Genomic DNA, 18132 nt, shown 5'->3' on the forward strand with positions numbered 1-18132 from the left:
ACTCTGTAATAGTAGCCCTTGACATGCTCGCAACGACATCTGAGTCATCACGAAGCTGTTTTTCAGTGTGATTTTTCATTTGAGCTGCCAGCCGTTTACGGCTGACAGTAGAAGCTGTGGAGCACCACATCAAAGCACACTGAATCTCTGGATGATCATCCCCATTTTTCTTGCGGCCATGGCGCTGTCTGAGAGCAGACAGGAGGGCCTGCGTTTTCCCCGGATCCAACGTGCAGTCAAAACCAAAATCCTTAACCCATTTTTGCGATAGATGAATTTAAAAAGAATAATCTAAATATTAAATTAAACGCACTTGCAAGACACACACTTTTTTAAAAGTTACATCGAACAGGTAAATGGCTATAAAATCAATAACTTAAAAGAGGAGATGGCTTCCAAGCAGGCAATGAGTTTAACTGCTCATCTTGAGTTTAAATGCAGTAATCTTACTAAGAGAAATGTGTTATCTGAGTTATGTGATCAAATTGAGTCCTTGCAAACAGAAACCACTTTCATCATATATTTAATAATAGTTTGAAAAAACAAGTTTAGACATTTAATTACAACAACAATATCTGAGCAGGTCTTAAGTCAAAAATCTTGAAGCAGATCTTTAAAACGGTGTAGCAGATGTTTTTAGCTGGAGATAAAAAAAAGATTAAATGAAACAGATCTAATCAGATATGTAGGAGAATCTGATCGCTTTTTGAAAATTATATTAAAACTTAAGGAGGGATATGAACACCCTCCATATTACCAAGACAGCACCAGAGAGGAATGTTGAGAGCTTGAATGCTAAACTTTCTGTGGTAAGGTTTTCTTTCAAAAGATTAATGAATGGTCTTGCATTGAAGGAAAATCATAAGAATTCCAAATTTTGAGGCTGATGAACAAATTTACCAAAAAAATGGAACAAAACAAAATTCTGCGCAGGACTTGACGTTAGGCAAATGAACATCCATTTTCTTGGGCTGAGGTTTTAGCCAGTATAAATTTAAAAATGCAAAATTCTTACGTTTTTGAGTGGGTTATCCATACCATGGAAAGGACAAGATGTTTAGGGTTTATAACAGTCACCATTAAAAATTCTGAAATAACCATTAAACAAAAATGTTATTTTTTAAACAAACAGTGCTGTAGAAATTGTGTGTAACATGGCTTAATAACAGAATGTAGCCAAACTCTTGTTTTCAGATTTCATATAAGTCCAAAACCATAGTCATTAGTTGCAATGCAGCATTCCAAACTGTCTTTAAATTGATCGTAACTTGTGTAATGACTTGGCAAACGTAGAATGTGGAAACAGGTGGACGATGTTGGATGGTCTGCCGGTTTCACCTCCACTTGCATGTCCTGCATGGGTCTCTCCCAGCCAACCCAAAACTTCACCAGTTGCTTCCGTTTGTGTTCAGTGACTAAATGACAACAGATGACACAGAGAATATATGTTAAAAATAAAGAGAATGTTAACTAAAACCAAGTTTTAAATAAGTATATTAGTGCAAAACAGTTTTCTGAGACAAATATAATTCCTGCTCAGTACTATGTCTATTGTACGGAGCCCGTGTCCTGACATTAAGATATAAAAATATATCTTGTTCCCACAGATTAATATCTTGTTCCCACAGGTTATTATGTCGTTCGCACGAAATACTATTCCGTTCCCACAAGATACTATTCCGTTCCCACAAGATACTATTGCGTTCCCTCGAAATACTATTCCGTTCCCTCGAAATGATTAACTCGTGCGAACGCAATAATTATGTCGTTCGAACGCAATAATTAATCCGTTCGAACGCAATAATTATTCACGTCATAAGTCATTCACGCGGATATGCTCTCTGTACGCCGGCAAAACTAAGCCACTTTCAGCGGTAACTTCCGTGTCTCTGTGACCCATATTCGTTCAAAAAAGGAACATGAAAAACAAAAATGATCACTTTATTACCGTCTCAATGAATGTAAGAAAAATATGCAATGCAATGTAAAGAGACACACACAGACAGAAATGTGAAGGTATCTGCTGTAAATCTATGACGTAAATTAATAACAGGATCAATGATCGGCTAGTCAGTTAGCATGTAGCCTAATAGCCTTCGAATGTAAAGCAACTGACTGCTAAAGTTAATAAAAGACAAGTCCTGAATATTATTATTCCTATTCGACCCTAAACTACAATATCAGCTGTCTGACAACAGACCAGCCAGTTGCCCAAATGCCGGCATACATCAAAGAGCTCTGCGGCGGCGCTAGTAGTAGCCTAGCAGGAGCTATCGTATGACAATGCAGCCTAGTTATCATAAATCTTTTGATATTTTTCTTATATTCATTGAGACTGTAATAAAGTGATCATTTTTGTTTTTCATGTTCCTTTTTTGAACGAATATGGGTCACAGAGACACGGAAGTTGCCGCTGAAAGCGGCTTAGTTTTGCCGGCGTACAGAGAGCACATCCGCGTGAATGACTTATGACGTGAATAATTATTGCGTTCGAACGGATTAATTATTGCGTTCGAACGACATAATTATTGCGTTCGCACGACATAATTATTGCGTTCGCATGAGTTAATCATTTCGAGGGAACGGAATAGTATTTTGAGGGAACGCAATAGTATCTTGTGGGAACGGAATAGTATCTTGTGGGAACGGAATAGTATTTCGTGCGAACGACATAATAACCTGTGGGAACAAGATATTAATCTGTGGGAACAAGATATATTTTTATATCTTAATGTCAGGACACGGGCTCAGTACTATTGAAACCATTTTAGGTAGATCTTAAAGTCATTCACTTATTCTTACCATCACTTACATAAGTAATTCTATGACAGCTACACCTGTGCATTTTCACAGTGCATATTACAAAAAAACACATGTACCTGTCTCCACAAACTTGCGTAGATACCCAGCTGTTACGACCCCGGGGTGTGGGAGTGAAAAGGGAATCAGCAATACAACAGATCCGTATTAACTGATTTATTTGGAGCAGTAAGCTACAACTGGTTCTGTCACACAGATATCCTCCCACATGGGATCACAACGTGATGTAGACACTGTTAACAATAATCAAAGAACATATGCCCGTAAAAAGAAGCATTTAGACATGACAAGGATAAGTAGAAATCATTCTACTGTGCCAAGAACCGAAACGAAACACAAATAAGTGCACAGAACACAAATGGCGAGCTGAAGAGTCAGCCGCCCTGGTTCTTGGGCCACGTCAGCTTATGTGTCCGTGCCTCCAGCGCAGAGGGGTGGGGCCGACGCTGTAGATGGAGTGACAGGCCAACCAGGACGACGAGGCAATGACGTCCAACCTAGAAGAAAGGAGATGGGCAGACCGCCTCCCAGATACCACCGCGTTCAATTAACACAACTAATGATCCAAAGCAAGAAGAAAGCTCATCCACCCTCGAAAGACTCGGCACGTAACACCAGCAACTAAAGATTTGACTGCAACAGAGCATCCATCTTCATTTTGCTCCTCATCCTCAGGCCAAATTATGTTTTGCAGGACCATCTGTATACAAATAAGATGAAATTATTACTATTTTAATTAATAAATAAAAAACTCATATGGTTGAATCAGAATGCTGAACAGCATACCTGAGCACTGCATTCAGCCATTTTCTGACCAGGAAAAACCAGAACAAGAACATCTGGTCTTGCCTCCAACAGTGGCCACAACATTGACTCCTGCAGGCCCTCTCTTAGCTGGTGGATTTGCTGTGAGGTTCGCCCAAGCACCTTCAGAAAGATTGGAATTGTTTTTTAACTAGTTTAAGGAGTAATGACTGGGTCGTTATGAAATGTCACAGACTAATACATATGAAATAAAAAAAGAATACATTCTTTAAAAACAGAATTATTATGCTAAATTGCAGTAGTTGCTTTGATTTACAACATGCGTGGTTCTCAATAACTTTGTAAGATTGTTATTTACATGGGGTGCTTTTCATATTTGGTTTGAACAACATTTCATGGAGAGCACTAACTGAAGTGTGTCTATGACCATAATACAGTTGCTTCCCTATCACAAAAATCTCTGGAGTGAAACAAACACTGTATGTTTGACATCCATTGACTCTCTCACAATATCCCTATATTATTGTGAAATTTAAGATTTCATTTCTATCTGAGTCCTCCTAACCAAACTTAGAAGTGATGAATGTAATTTACTAGATTTCTATTCAGAAGATTATGTCTCTCACAGTTGAAGTGGATCAATGAGGAAAATTCAAGACTCTTTCATCATTTTAAGTCAGACTAAAGAGGTTTTTGCCCCACTATACCAATTACATAGTTGCATTTTTAGGTCCTAACAGTACCTTTATTCGATTGTTTCCACTTTTCTTTAGGCCCCCAAAGAAAAAGGTAATTGCTGCTATGACGTATCTCTAATATCCAGCTATTTTTTGACCTCACCGCATATTGAAGCAGACTTTGTAAAAGCCACGCTGGTTTGTTGATGTCAGCACAGGAAGATCCCAAGATAAAGCCAAGTGATCGACAGATTCTCTTTGATCCTCTGTGAGAGTGCAGACATCGGCCTTTCCAGTTGTTGTGAGCTTAATGGAGAGATTTAAAATAACATACTTGCCTTTAGGAAAATGACTTCTGTCTTCATGAAGTATGCATTGTGTTAGAGTTTAAACCTACCAGCTCTATTGTCTCTCGGATGTCAATGTCTGCCACATCTTCAAGCACAATGGGTGCTGTTTCTTGGGAGCCCCCCAGCAAAACATGCAGGATTGCAGGACTTATACCCGTTAGGGGAGGACCACCATGAAGAAAAGAGTGACCTATCATCCTGCCAGCCATCTTGAACAAGTCACTCTGTAAAAGAACCTTGGAGGTTGAAGGAGTGAGATGATCAGCTTGACCCTCAAATAATAGTGTCCCAGTTCTATTTCCTGCATGAACAAAAAACAAAGCACAGGTCAGTGATGACTGGGCTAAGCCATTAAAATTGCAAGGACTTATGAGACAATAAAAAATAGAAGGATGGGTTGTGTGTGAGGCTGTTAAATGATGTACATCTGAGACTTACCAAAATCCAGTGAAAATCCAGTTTGCAGCTTTTGTATCACTAGGCTAAAGAAATGCCGCTTAACACCCTCACCCGTCGCTACGTCACCTGACAGAAACAAACATGATAGATCAAGTAGTACTTGATCAGGGCAGCTATTGTACATATTTTTTTAATTACAAATTGGCATTTGAAACAAAAAAATGAATAATTTTGGGAAAATGTGGATTACCTTCCAATCTACAATGGAGTGGTCTGGCCCAATCAACTTTATGGACCTTGTAAAAACTGATTAGTCTCTCCTCCTGTTCCTCAACACTCTCTCTCAAATCCAGTTTCACTTTCAGGGTTGGCTCATCTTCTTTCTGCTCCAGTAAAAACCTCCTGTATAGCACTGAGGCTCTCTCTGGATCTTCAGCTCTTTTCCAAGCTGGAGGATCTGCTTTGTGGTGAAGAAAATGTCAACAAGCTGAAATTTGAAGAGCTGCTGCTTTCAGGAATACTGCTGCTTATGGGAACCCCCCGTGATGTACTTGGCTCTACTGGAATTTGTGTCACGTAATCCATCTGAGGAAAGCTAGATGGCAAGATACATATTCTAATAATTGAAGTACGTCTGAATCCAACAATATCCTTATGAAAAATAGTGTGTCTAACTGAAATTACCATAAAACTTTTAAAACATAGCTCTCCCAATGACTATGTTAAACCAAAAAGTGTGACCAACAGTTACAGACAGAAACCAACCTTTCCCCACAAGAACTTGCATGGAGGGGCATCAGGTCAGTGGAGAACGTCTCTCCACATATGGGGCAGGAATCCTGTAACAGTCAAATTAACATCATAAACCAAACCTAAATAATCATGATTATTTTTAGAAACGGTAAAAATTAAATGGAAGATACTCAAAGTTATAACTCTACTTTCTTACTACATCTGTGGCAAATTTGAAAAAAAAAACCTATGAATTTAACCCCATTATATTTTTCAGAATCTTTCCCAAATTATTGTGAAAAATAAATAAATAAAATGACAGACTTTTTTTCTATTTTTTTTACTCTCTTACTGACCACCTGTAACTGGTTCTCCATCACTTTCTTCTCCTGCTCCAGGTTCCAAATCCTAGAAAAGAAAAGGGCAAGTGTGGGGGATTACGTATTTGTCCTAATTATTAAACTTAAAAACAACTTTTAAAATACAACTAAAGAGAACTTAAGTTTCATTCAAGAGAAACTTAAAGACAATGAATTTCAATTACTATATGTAATGTAGTCATAACAATAATGAATTGGATCACTCACGACACATTGACAGGACTCAATGTGAAGAGAAAGCAGTTGCAGTGGTATAGATGTACCGCAGGTCATGCAGTCATTCTTTGGCATTTTGTCAAATTCTGGTGCATTATAGGGTAGCGGGGCTGTATCAATTGTTTCTTGTAAAGGAACAATGTATATTGTGTTTTTTCCATTATTGGAGGAAGACTTCAGAATTTTTGAACTGTAACCATTGGAGGATTGGGCCAATGGAGCCATCTTCCTTTGGCCACTCCCACCTTGAAAAATACAGAACATTGATGTAAAAATGTCATTATTGTTGTGCGAGACAAGTATTCTTTCAAAAGTCGTCAAAAAATTACACCCTAAATTTAAATGGGGGGAGAACTGTTTTGTAAAACCATAACATCAGTCTTACCAGTGGCTTTTTGAAGAAGCCATCCACCACGCAAACTTTGTAGTTTCGAAAATTCCTCAAGTAGAACCCTATTTATCTGAACATAAAGAAATTTGGATTAATAATAATACCACAGTCCATGAACAGATCACCGACAGTGACATGTGACTGACGTTTTCTGGATTTCTGGCATTCATTGAGCAATGCTTATTAGTGTGAACATTTTTTATTACAGTTTTTCTCAGTCGCTTTAGTACAATTCTCACATCAGAATGAAATTCACAAAACTATTTGTTCAATCTTCATGATGTCACTTGTGCACATCATATAAGCAGTTTCTCACTTCTTTGAACAAGTTGCAATTGCTTTGGTACATCCATGCAAATGATTATGTACAATTCTCTGCTCTTTGCTACATTATCAATTGTTTATTTCATGTTGATCAAAATGTATTATATAGTTCACTGTGCAATAGTCTTACTCCTCAAAACACCTAGTCATTAGTTCATCGTATAAGTCATTAACTCCAAAACGGTTGACCAAGTTGTCATAATGTGACAAACATATTTCGCTGGATTGCAAGAGAGGATATTCGCTGTGATGTGGATGAGAATTTGTGTCCTAACATACAGGAACGACAAGAGGTGTAGGAAGACCACACCAATTCCTACTGCACTGCCTGTACTGTTGTACAGAATATTGTCCTATCTTTTTTTCCCTTTGTGTTACTGTTTGCAGTGGGTTTTTTCTATGTTGGTATGACATGGTCTGTCAACAAATTACAATATGAACAATAAAAGTGTAAATGTGAATCTTGTCCAGTCTCTTGCAACCACACAAAAAAGGTGTAACTTACACTTTACAATAATTGTCAACAAAACTTTAGCCATAGTTTACATCAGAACCTCCCTCTAAAGTACACAGTTATATTGACAACATGACTAAGTAATTTGACTGTCTTGTTCGTAGACAATGACACAAGGACTTGACATTCTGATGGCACTGACATGTTCAATGACATAAAGACTTAGTTTTGAGAGATGAACTAAAGATTTTGAGCAAGTTACAGGCTTTTGCAAGAAATCCATAGTGTTTTGCTGTTTGAACAAATTGTTTTGAGAAATGCACACACGTATTTGCAAACTTCAATTCTGATCTGAGAATTGTACTAAAGCGACTGAGAAAAACTGTAAGCAGCTGGAATCAAACATCAAATCAAATCATGTAATGTTCTATAAAGCCCTGTCTCAATGCAAATTAAGCAGAGATGTAAAACTAAAAAATAATACCAGAAATCTACAAATTACATAAAACTGAAAAACACAAAGGTCTATCAACTGAATGGCAAATTGGATTTGAGCACGGTCCAAAAATTTTCTGCAATGTTATAATAGTTGCTTCACCTCTGCATGATCAGCATCATCTGCAATAGTGACAGTTCTCCTTCCTAATCCCGCTTGCAAAAGAACAGTTTCATCCCTTGGAGTTCTGGATGAATTGTTGGGCAACAGGCAGAACTGTAGTTCTAACAATCGTGCACATGTTGGTCTTGGTGCATCAGGTGCCTTTCTTTTAAAACGTGCACGGTTTCCAGAAAATATTGCTGGAAAAGACCTTAAAATAGAAATACCACATGTAATTTAATGTGTCAACTTTCTTTTTTTTTAAGTGATTTTAAGTACATCGAAGTAACATCATTAGAATAATAAAGTGCCCAAATTGCAGTGTCAATCAAAATGTTTATCACTGTTATATTTGTGCAACTTTTAGAAGATTAACTACACTACCAACTATTATGGAATTGTCCAATCAAAATGTAAACAAGAATCTTGCCAAACCAGCATTTAAAAAATGTTCAACAGCACGACTGAGATAGTTGATGGACATTTTGAGTCATTGTTCTCCACCTTTGCATCTCCTGCTGGACCATGTTTTGTCAGACACGCTGGTTAATACCAGAGGTTGCAGAGGTACCAGCCTGGGATTCAACAGGCCCACTTGCACCTGCTGAACTGCTTTGTCGTTCGACATTAACAGTAGACTGTTGGACCGCACGTTGTCTGATGCAGCTAAGAAGATTTCTTACAGCATTTTCTATCACTGCATCCTGTTGATCCTAAAAAAAGGAATACAGTGATCCCTCGCTATAACGCGGTTTACTTTTCACGGTTTCGCTACTTCACGGATTTGCATCGTGCATTGTGTTCTGCATTCTGATTGGCTAAAAAAGTCACTCCGCTTCTTCTCTACCTGTGCGTCAATAATGTTGCAGTTTAATATGTACACGTACGTAAATCAGCTTTCCAAATTACGTACATGCAAATCATCTTGCAATTTCAAGTTTCTCTAAAACCCATAGAAAAAGAGCAACACCAACTGTCAATCACTATGTTCTTCTCCCGAACAAATACACAGCTGCACCGCGGGCTTGAGAAGGAGAAAACACTGCAGCTTCTCAGACTGAAGAGCATTGAAATACACCTGAGCCACTATTTGTCCGTTTGTACTTTGTATTTTTTTCATGATCATTTAAAATTTTCTCCCGTTTAATTCAATTACTCTCGGGTCGCGGTGGGCGGGGCTAATCTCCGCGATTTGAAGCCTTCTGTTTACAGCGATGTTTCAAATTATTATTTGACAGTACAGTACAGAAGTTATTTGTTGAAAAAAAAAAACGTTTTTAAAGTACTTTGATTTGTGAAACAAATGCTTGAGCCTGTAAAATGGTTTGTTCTTTCTTTTCAATGTATAATAGAGTTCTTTCTGGAACGTAACCCCCGTGAAAAACAAGGGTTTACTGTATAGTAATAAAATGCTGGCATTTCTGGTGTTAATTAGTAGTTAATCATAAATACCTTCTTTATGTTTATGTTCAAGCAAGCGTGTTTTATGTTAAGTAATAACATGGTGTAATAACTGCATCATATTGCAAAACATTTTCAGTATTTCTGATTCTGTTTTGTTCTGCTGCAATACATGAATGTACACATGTATCATGTTAGATGCACAAATGAATACTGTTCCTCCCAACTGAGAGTTTCTGTAGGGAATAATATCACCTGATGTAGGGTAATTACAGCAGGTTGTAATTTTATTGTTTGTTTCATGATTTCTAAATTATATATATATATATAGTATACTTTGTCGTTTGAGAAAGTTCTGTGAACGCATCAAGCAGAGATGCTGATTGGCCCTGAGATCTGTCGCTCAGCCTGTTGCTGGGGGGTTTGGACCAATGGGGTTCAGCCATCGAAGAGCACTCGCGGCAGAAGGGATTAAGGACTTGCTGAATACGTTTTTGGTTATGGCCTACAGTAACTACAATAAAGAACCTTAAAAGAGATAAAGTCTCCGTGCCTCAGTGTGGGAAAGGGACACTACAGTATTTACATGTATTTTTAAATAAAAATTATCTCCAGAACACAGTGGATTAATTATGATCGGCGAAAAAACAAGCTCATTAGATTTTCCCTTCGTGAAATCGATAACGTCATTTTCGTCGTTAAAAACATCAAGTAGTGAGCATGGTGTCCGAATCACTTTCAAAAATATTCACACCTATAATAAAGTTTTTAGTAGCTAGTGAAGGAATTTATTTTTTGTGGTTCTTATTTCTCCTAGGTTTTTATCTTATCTTTATTTCTTTGAAGGTTTTCTTTCAGGTTTACTGTGTGTGGGTTTCAGCCATTTCAATTAAAAGGGACTTCCTGATAATTGCATATGTAAAGAGGTTTTGATGCTGCAGCGCCAAACTCATCCCCCTCCAGGAGAAAACAGTCTTTGATCTTCTAAGACCATCTGGAAGCCTTAACTGTAGATCTGACATGGACCAGAATTAAATTGTCTCCAGGATTCAATTTAAATCATGGGAAACCCTGGAGGTGTCAACTCGCATGACAAGGACAAAGGGTTGGGACTGACTGCCTGCGGAGAGGGATCCGGGCGGCTGTGCTGGACCCCCATGGGGACACCGTTGGTGGTCGGACAGTGGTCCGTCTTTGAAATAACCCCCCTGGACGTTTGAAGCAGGAAGCCAGGACCAAATGCGGTAACTCCTAATATGGACGGACGGAGGTAGGCAGGCTCCCTGCCAGCCAATCCGAGCGTCCGGAGGAGGAGTCTGGACACCATGCTGTGCTACGAAGGAGGCGGCTGAAACCGAGATGTTAAAACAGCTGGACGGAGGAACTTTCCTTTGTTCCCAACAGGCTGACACGTTAAGACGTTTGTAATTTGGCGCTGTGTAAGCTCTGAAACTTTGGGAAACCGGATATCTGTTATATTTTGTTTTACTCTGTTTTTAGAAATATTGTTAGGGAAATAAATGTGTTAATCTTTAATCCGGCCGAGTTCCGTGGTTTCTCCTTCTCGACTTTATTGAACATGCAACAAGGAAAGTAATCTCAAAGCGACAGATTATATTTTTCCTACACTAGCTATGGTTACGATGTGAATTCGGACAGTCTAAATTACCGCGGTACTCGACCGAGTCCGGCTAGCCGACGACCTTCATACAAACCACGGAACATCAGAGTAGTTTATAAAATTTGGTCGGCGTAAATTTATAAACTCTCAAGGCACACAACGAACGAGCAAAAACAATGATTACTAAGGCACCTTACCCCAGCTTGATGCGCCATGGTATTGCTGTAGCGGGCCGGTCCAACATCAAAAGGTATACAGGCGCGTGCATCTTCTGGGTCCTGAACTCTGATTGGTTGACCCCCACCCCCTCCAAGACCCCACCCCCTTCCCCCCCAGACCTTCCTCCCCCCCTTGTTCCATTATCGGACACAGATCTGTTTTGACATAAATGTCTCGCAAAGGGGGGCCGGCAAGATGGCGGCGTGACCGGTTTGTTTATATCGAGCTCCGAGCACCTAACTTTTTTATTGAGCTTTTTTGAAGCAGCAAGATTTTGCCTTTTCTCTAAAACAACCAGGGAACGTTGTGGATTGTATGTATTTTTTGGATACTTTTTACAAATTCCCACCATTCAAAATGCCAAAACCTCCTAAAAGAAGCGAATCTTCAAAAGAAAAACAAAGCTCCGCTACCTTGTTACTAGCCGACGAGCACGACTACTCCGGCAGCAGCATGGACATACCCGTGACTTCAGAGGAAGAATTTCCTTCACTCCTAGTGACCCCAAGTAAGCCTCCTCTTGCTAAAAAGCCTACTTTGCCCTGGTCTATGAAATCGGATGAAGCAGTCAATATGCTCGCCGATCTGATCAACTCAAGAAGCGATGCTCTTGAAAAAATGGTTGAAACTGTCCGTTCGGAAATTAAACTCATGAATGACAAAGTTGATGCTATGGAACAACGTGTGGAAAAAAATAAGGAATATACATCGAAATGCTTGGCCCGGGTTGCAGATGTGGAAGCTTATGGTCGACGATGGAATCTGAGGCTCTACGGTCTTCCTGAGGCTGAGAAGGAAAACGTGCGCGAGGAGGTGATCAACATTTGCCAGCATGTTCTGCCCTCAGAAAAAGAAAAGTTTCCCGATGCTGTTGATGTCGCTCATCGGATGGGAAGAAAACGCCAGGAGGACCCGAGGCCTCGATGGGTTCTGATCAGATTCATCTCCCGGCGTCTGAAGCAGGAGGTTTGGAGAGCGGCCAAGAAGAACGGGTTTCTCCAAGCCAAAGGAATGCGCTTCAACGAGGATCTAACAAAGGAGGACAGGGAGAATCAGCAGAAGCTGTGGCCGAAAATCAAGAAAGCACGCGAGGAGGGAAAGGCGGCTTACTTCGTGGGAGGCCGTGGATTTATTAATGGGTCAGAAGTTCACCCATGAATAAAGAAAGGAAAGAAAAATGAATAAAGAAGAGAGTTTCTTTTTTTCTTTTTTCTTTTTCTCCAACCATGTGAGGGGTCCAGTATGTTTTCATTCGTATTCTCAGGACATTTTCCCCCTCCCAAATCCCTTTTCAATTTTTTATTTGAGATGATTCCCTCTTGTTTTGTTTTTATGGGGGGTCACAAAGGAAGGAGGAAGAAGGGGCAGAGAGGAAAAAAGGGGAGGAAAGGGGGAAAAAAAGAGTTTAACATTTTTTTTTCTCCTAAAGCTGCTAAAATTTATTTTGGTGCTGTTCTCGATATTGCACTATTTGTTAAATAGCTTTATAGTTTTTATAAAACAAAATCTTTTTTCTGTGTGTTGTTTGAGTTAATCTGTTTACTCTATCTTTTGTTTCTTTTAATGCCAGGGGGCTACGCAACAATGTTAAACACAAAGCTTTATTTCTTTTTGCTAAGCAGTTTCATTCAGATCTCTGTTTTTTACAAGAGTCTCATTCAATATCTGATGATGTCAAATTCTGGAAGTGTCAATGGGGTAATTCCTTATGGTTTTCACACGGTACAGAGCGATCAGCCGGGGTAACAACTCTAAAAAATAAGTTTAGTGGGGATATTTTACTTACTGAAAGTGATCCATCAGGTCATTATATTAGCCAAATACTACAATGTGATGATAATATTGTTATTTCAGCCAATATTTATGGATACAACACTGTCAAAGAAAATGATCAACTTCTTTTCTATATAGAAAACCTATTGTTAAAATGGTTAGAAAAATTTCCAAATGCCATCATATTGTTGGGGGGTGACTTCAATAATGTCCCAGATAATAATGCAGATAGGTGTCCTCCTCGTGGGCCGGATGGAAGCAACACCAAGCTAAAGAAATTTATGGAGAAATTTGACCTCCATGATATATGGAGAAAGAAAAACCCTGATGTCAAATGCTTTACATGGAGGAACAAAACAGGTACAAATCAGTCCAGAATTGACTTTTGGTTGGTTTCAAAAAGTGTTGCTATAGATCAGATTGATGTAAACCAGTGTTTTTCAACCAGTGTGTGTGCCGCGGCACACTAGTGAGCCGTGGGAGATGGCCAAGTGTGCCGTGGGAAATTGCCCTCATTAACTGATCTAAAAACATTTCCCATCTCCAGGATTTTAGCTCTCTGTTCATCCAAACAGGCCCTGATAAAACACTGAGGAGTTAGGAATATAAAAGATCGTAAAATACCTTTTCTTTGCGTTTATTTTATTTTATTAAAGACATTTTGATAAGAATGACGTACCGCGATTCAGCTGCACCTTCGGCTGTATTTTGGAAAAGTCCCGTGTTGGGGGGGTTAATCACATGTCATCGGTCTGACCAATCAGAAGTGCTTAAAGTCTTCACTTCCTTGTCCCGATTTAGCTCGTAAAGTCGCTCAGTTCTAACAGAAATACCAGCTAAAGCTCGTCTTTAGCGGTGTAGCTTTCCACAGAATCCGGTATCAGACCGTGGAACAAGTGAACAAAACAATGAAGCTCCGAAAACCGATCTTCGGCCGTTTTATGCACTACATTTCCCATGATGCATTGGGTTGTGAGAGTGACAGCGCAAAAGGAGATCTGTTGTTAAACGTCTTGAAACTAACGAACACACATCAAACTGTTTTTAAATCTTCTAACTTAACTTTTATTGCATCTTTTAGAAAAAAACAGCTGCAGTTTCCAGCTTTTTCTGTAACAATTATCTCAAAAATGCATGTGAGATTGTGCAGGGGCTGTAGATCAATACAGACTATGAGTTTCTCCTTTTTTTTTAATTTTTGGATGCTGGTGTGCCGCGGGATTTTTTTTAAGGTTAAAGTGTGCCGTGGCTCAGAAAAGGTTGAAAAACACTGGTATAGATAAAGAACTTCTTCCTACGACATTGACTCAAGGCTTGACAACATTAATTCCAAAATCCGGAAAAGACCCATTGCTCTTAGATAACTGGCGTCCAATATCACTACTCAACAATGATTATAAGATCTTTGCAACAATCTTGGCTAAGAGACTAAAACTGACACTGGACTCAGTAATTGATGAGACCCAGTCTGGCTTTATGTCAGGAAGACATATAATGGATAATATCAGGCTAGTTTTGGACATTCTGGATTATCCAGACATTATAAATGACAATGGTTTTATTTTATTTCTGGATTTTTACAAAGCATTTGATATCGTAGAACATAAATTCATTTTGCATTGTCTTAAAAAATTTGGTTTTGGAGAATACTTTTATTCAGCTATTGTTACATTATACAAAAACTGTAACAGCTCTATTAAATTAGCAGGTGGCACCTCTCCCAGATTTAATCTAGAGAGAGGAATTAGGCAAGGTTGTACAGTTTCTCCGTATCTTTTCCTTTTAGTTTCAGATTACAGGTCACATTAAATCCAGTGCATTAGAAGGCATCAATCTCATTGACAAAGAACTAATTATTACTCAACTTGCAGATGACACTACACTTTTTCTAAAAAATGAAAAGCAAATTCCTGTTGCTTTTGACGTTATTGGGACATTTTCAAAGGCGTCCGGTCTTTATTTGAATGTGAATAAATGCGAATTAATGGCAATTAAAGAATGTGCTGCTACCACTTTGTATAATCTTCCAGTTAAATCTGAAGTGAAATATTTAGGTATTTTAATAACAAAAGACCAACAAGCAAGAAGCTCCCTAAATTTTAACCCAATAATAGAAAAAACTCAAAGGAAATTGAATCAGTGGCTCTCCAGAGATTTATCCTTGAGAGGAAGGATTTTACTCAGCAAAGCAGAAGGTATTTCCCGCTTAACATACGCAGCTTTGGCTTTACATGTTGATGATAAAATTATCAAAGAAATTGACAAAATGCTTTTTAATTTCATTTGGAAAAACAGAACCCATTACTTAAGAAAAAATGTTCTCATGAACTCCTATGACAAAGGTGAACATTTTATATAAACGTAAATCACTCTTCATAGAACACTGGTTTCGAAATAAGGTTATTTTTGTGTTTCAATTACTTAACAACCAGGGCTTACTTTTAACTTATGAGGAATTTCTATCTAAATGTAACTTCCCTGTTCCCCCTTTAGAATATTCTAGAGTGTTTGGAGCGATTCCCTCTGGTGTCTGCATGCTGTTTAAGTTCCAACACAGAATTCATGTTGAGGCGCCTTTTCTACTCTCTCCCATTAATACTCCTGTGGGGAAAATATGTCTGACCGGTTATCCCAGGAAAAACAATAAATCCATTAGAACATTATTTCAAACGAACATTGTTTCACTACCTCGTAGCAAGTCTTATTGGAACATGTTTGTTGCAGATATTGCATGGAAAGAGGTTTGGCAAATACCCAATAAATTTTTAATCACTAATAAGGTTAAAGAAGTTTCTCTTAAGATTATCCATAGAATTTATCCAGCTAAAATGTTTATTCAAAACAGATTTAAGTAAAACATTGAGACATTTTGTAGTTTTGGTTGTAATTCCCCTGAATCAGTTATCCATCTTTTTTGGTATTGTCCCAAAGTTAAAGTGTTTTGGCAGAAGTTGTGTGATTTTATTAATGATAAAATTGATTCTTGTTTTGTCTTATTCTGGAAAGATGTCTTGTTTGGTCTAATATCAAAACATATGCAAAATGACTCTGGTTTATTTTTAAATCTTTTACTCATTTTTGCCAAATTCCATGTTCATAAATGTAAATTTTCTGGTAGAAAATCCTGTTTCACTGTATTCCTTTCTGATTTAAGTCAATATATTAACAGTATTCGAAATTCAGAGAAGCAATAAGCAATCAGAACATTGTTTGTATGTGATAGATTCAGTATTTTTTCATAGAGTTTAACCCCCCCTGGCTTATTTCTATTTCTATTCTTGTTCTTCTGTATGTTACAGATGTGTATTTGATAATTGCTGTTGTGTTTTTTATCGCATACCCAAAAGTACTTTCTTGTATAATGGCATAATGTGCAATAAAGTTGTTTAAAAAAATCATTAGCCGGAACCGGAAATCCCGTCCCGTTCCCCCTCTCCATTTAGGTCGCTCTTTTTCTGGTCGAAAAAGATTAGTCACACCATAATTTTGTCAATGAAAACTGATACTTTCTCTAATAATTGGAAGTAACGTTGAAAAAAAAAGCGATTTTATGTCGCCATCTTCATTATTATGTGAGTGACAGACAACACTCCACCAGCTGGTGGCGCTAAAGCACCATGACGCTGTTAGCCAAACACAGAAGAAGAACAGCACGAGGCGCTAGCAGCGTTAGCTTGTTAGCAGGCTAGCAGCGTTAGCTTGTGTTGAGAGGACGGTGGTGTTTTGTTGGGACGTTTGTGAGGTTTTTGGAAAGAAAGGACGATACGTAGTTCGTGTGGGAACTCTCAGCATTTTCCAAAGTGTCGTAAATGAGTGAAGAAGTGTTGAACGGAAAGACAACGTGGATTGCTGTGATTGTGAGACTAGCAGATGATTTAGACTTTTTTGATTTGAAATGGTTTATTTCAAGCAATCAAATAGAAGTAATACACAAAAGCAATATAATCATCAGTTATACATTCATACAGTAACTAATCAAACTTAGGATAATTAGACATATTAATAAATATTGCTTGAAAGGGAGTGGAAGGAAGCGAACTTATATAATCCCACCCCGTTATACTATAACCATTTTATTACATGATTTATCAATATCCGGTTCCTAGGTTTTATCAGACAGAATTAAGAATCATAAGGTATCAATAAAGCACATGCCAAATATGAATTACTTAAGTACTATGTCAAAAATAACTATTTTAGAAATCAACATGGCAAATGCAGCATCTGAAATATATGCAAATTATGTTACTGTTACTTATGATCGATCGGAGCTGCAGTGAAGAGGACGGCGGTGTTTGTGGGAGTTGGAGCTGAAGATCGGAGCAGGAACCATGTCTTCCCTTCAGTCTCTGAGAGAGTTGATCAGCGAGCGACTAGCTGCTGCTGCTGAAGAAATCTGCAGACTCTGTGAAGGAACCATCGTCCAGTACGAGCAGGAGCTCTGTCGTCAGCGCAGACTACTGGATGTCATCTGGAAACCACAGCTGCAGCTCCACCACATAGGTATGTGACCTTCATCAGAGAAACAGAGAAGCCCTTTGAGCTTCATGCTTTTCTTTTTGGGGATCCGTCTGTCACTCAGTGGCGGTTCTACACTAACTTACTCTCCGGGCGAGTTACCTTCCCCCCACATAGAAATTTGATGACTTCCTTTTGTGTTCTCTATCTTTATTTGTCCATTTTGCAAAAAGGGAAATATCTATCTATCTATCTATCTATCTATCTATCTATCTATCTATCTATCTATCTATCTATCTATCTATCTATCTATCTATCTATCTATCTATCTATCTATCTATCTATCTATCTATCTATCTATCTATCTATCTATCTATCTATCTATCTATCTATCTATCTATCTATCTATCTATCTATCTATCTATCTATCTATCTATAAATTTATAAACTCCTATTACATGGATGTCAAACTCGGTTGCAGGGGCCTAAATCCAAAACACTTTTGGCTTAAAAAGATAAACATTTGCTGAAAACACTAAAACTGAACTGAAAAT

At 38.3% G+C, this 18132-nt stretch overlaps 2 protein-coding genes and 1 long non-coding RNA gene across 3 annotated transcripts in view; 1 reads left to right on the forward strand and 2 right to left on the reverse strand.

The window, feature by feature from the left end:
* Positions 1 to 18132, reverse strand: part of LOC144987275 (uncharacterized) — a 371740-nt gene that overhangs the window by 275383 nt on the left and 78225 nt on the right. The gene's annotated exons all lie outside the window — the stretch shown is intronic.
* LOC144987246 (uncharacterized) overlaps positions 1 to 18132 on the forward strand; it is a 204136-nt gene that overhangs the window by 131266 nt on the left and 54738 nt on the right. The window lies entirely within an intron of this gene.
* LOC144988508 (uncharacterized) lies at positions 507 to 3005 on the reverse strand. The gene is made up of 2 exons (XR_013652434.1): positions 2880 to 3005; positions 507 to 1415 (listed from the first exon to the last, which is right to left on the reverse strand). It is a non-coding gene; the product is annotated as an uncharacterized LOC144988508 (long non-coding RNA).

The sequence above is a fragment of the Oryzias latipes genome, chromosome 2 (assembly GCF_053564925.1).
Source record: "Oryzias latipes strain Hd-rR chromosome 2, Olatipes_Hd-rR_3.1".
Taxonomy (NCBI): domain Eukaryota; kingdom Metazoa; phylum Chordata; class Actinopteri; order Beloniformes; family Adrianichthyidae; genus Oryzias; species Oryzias latipes.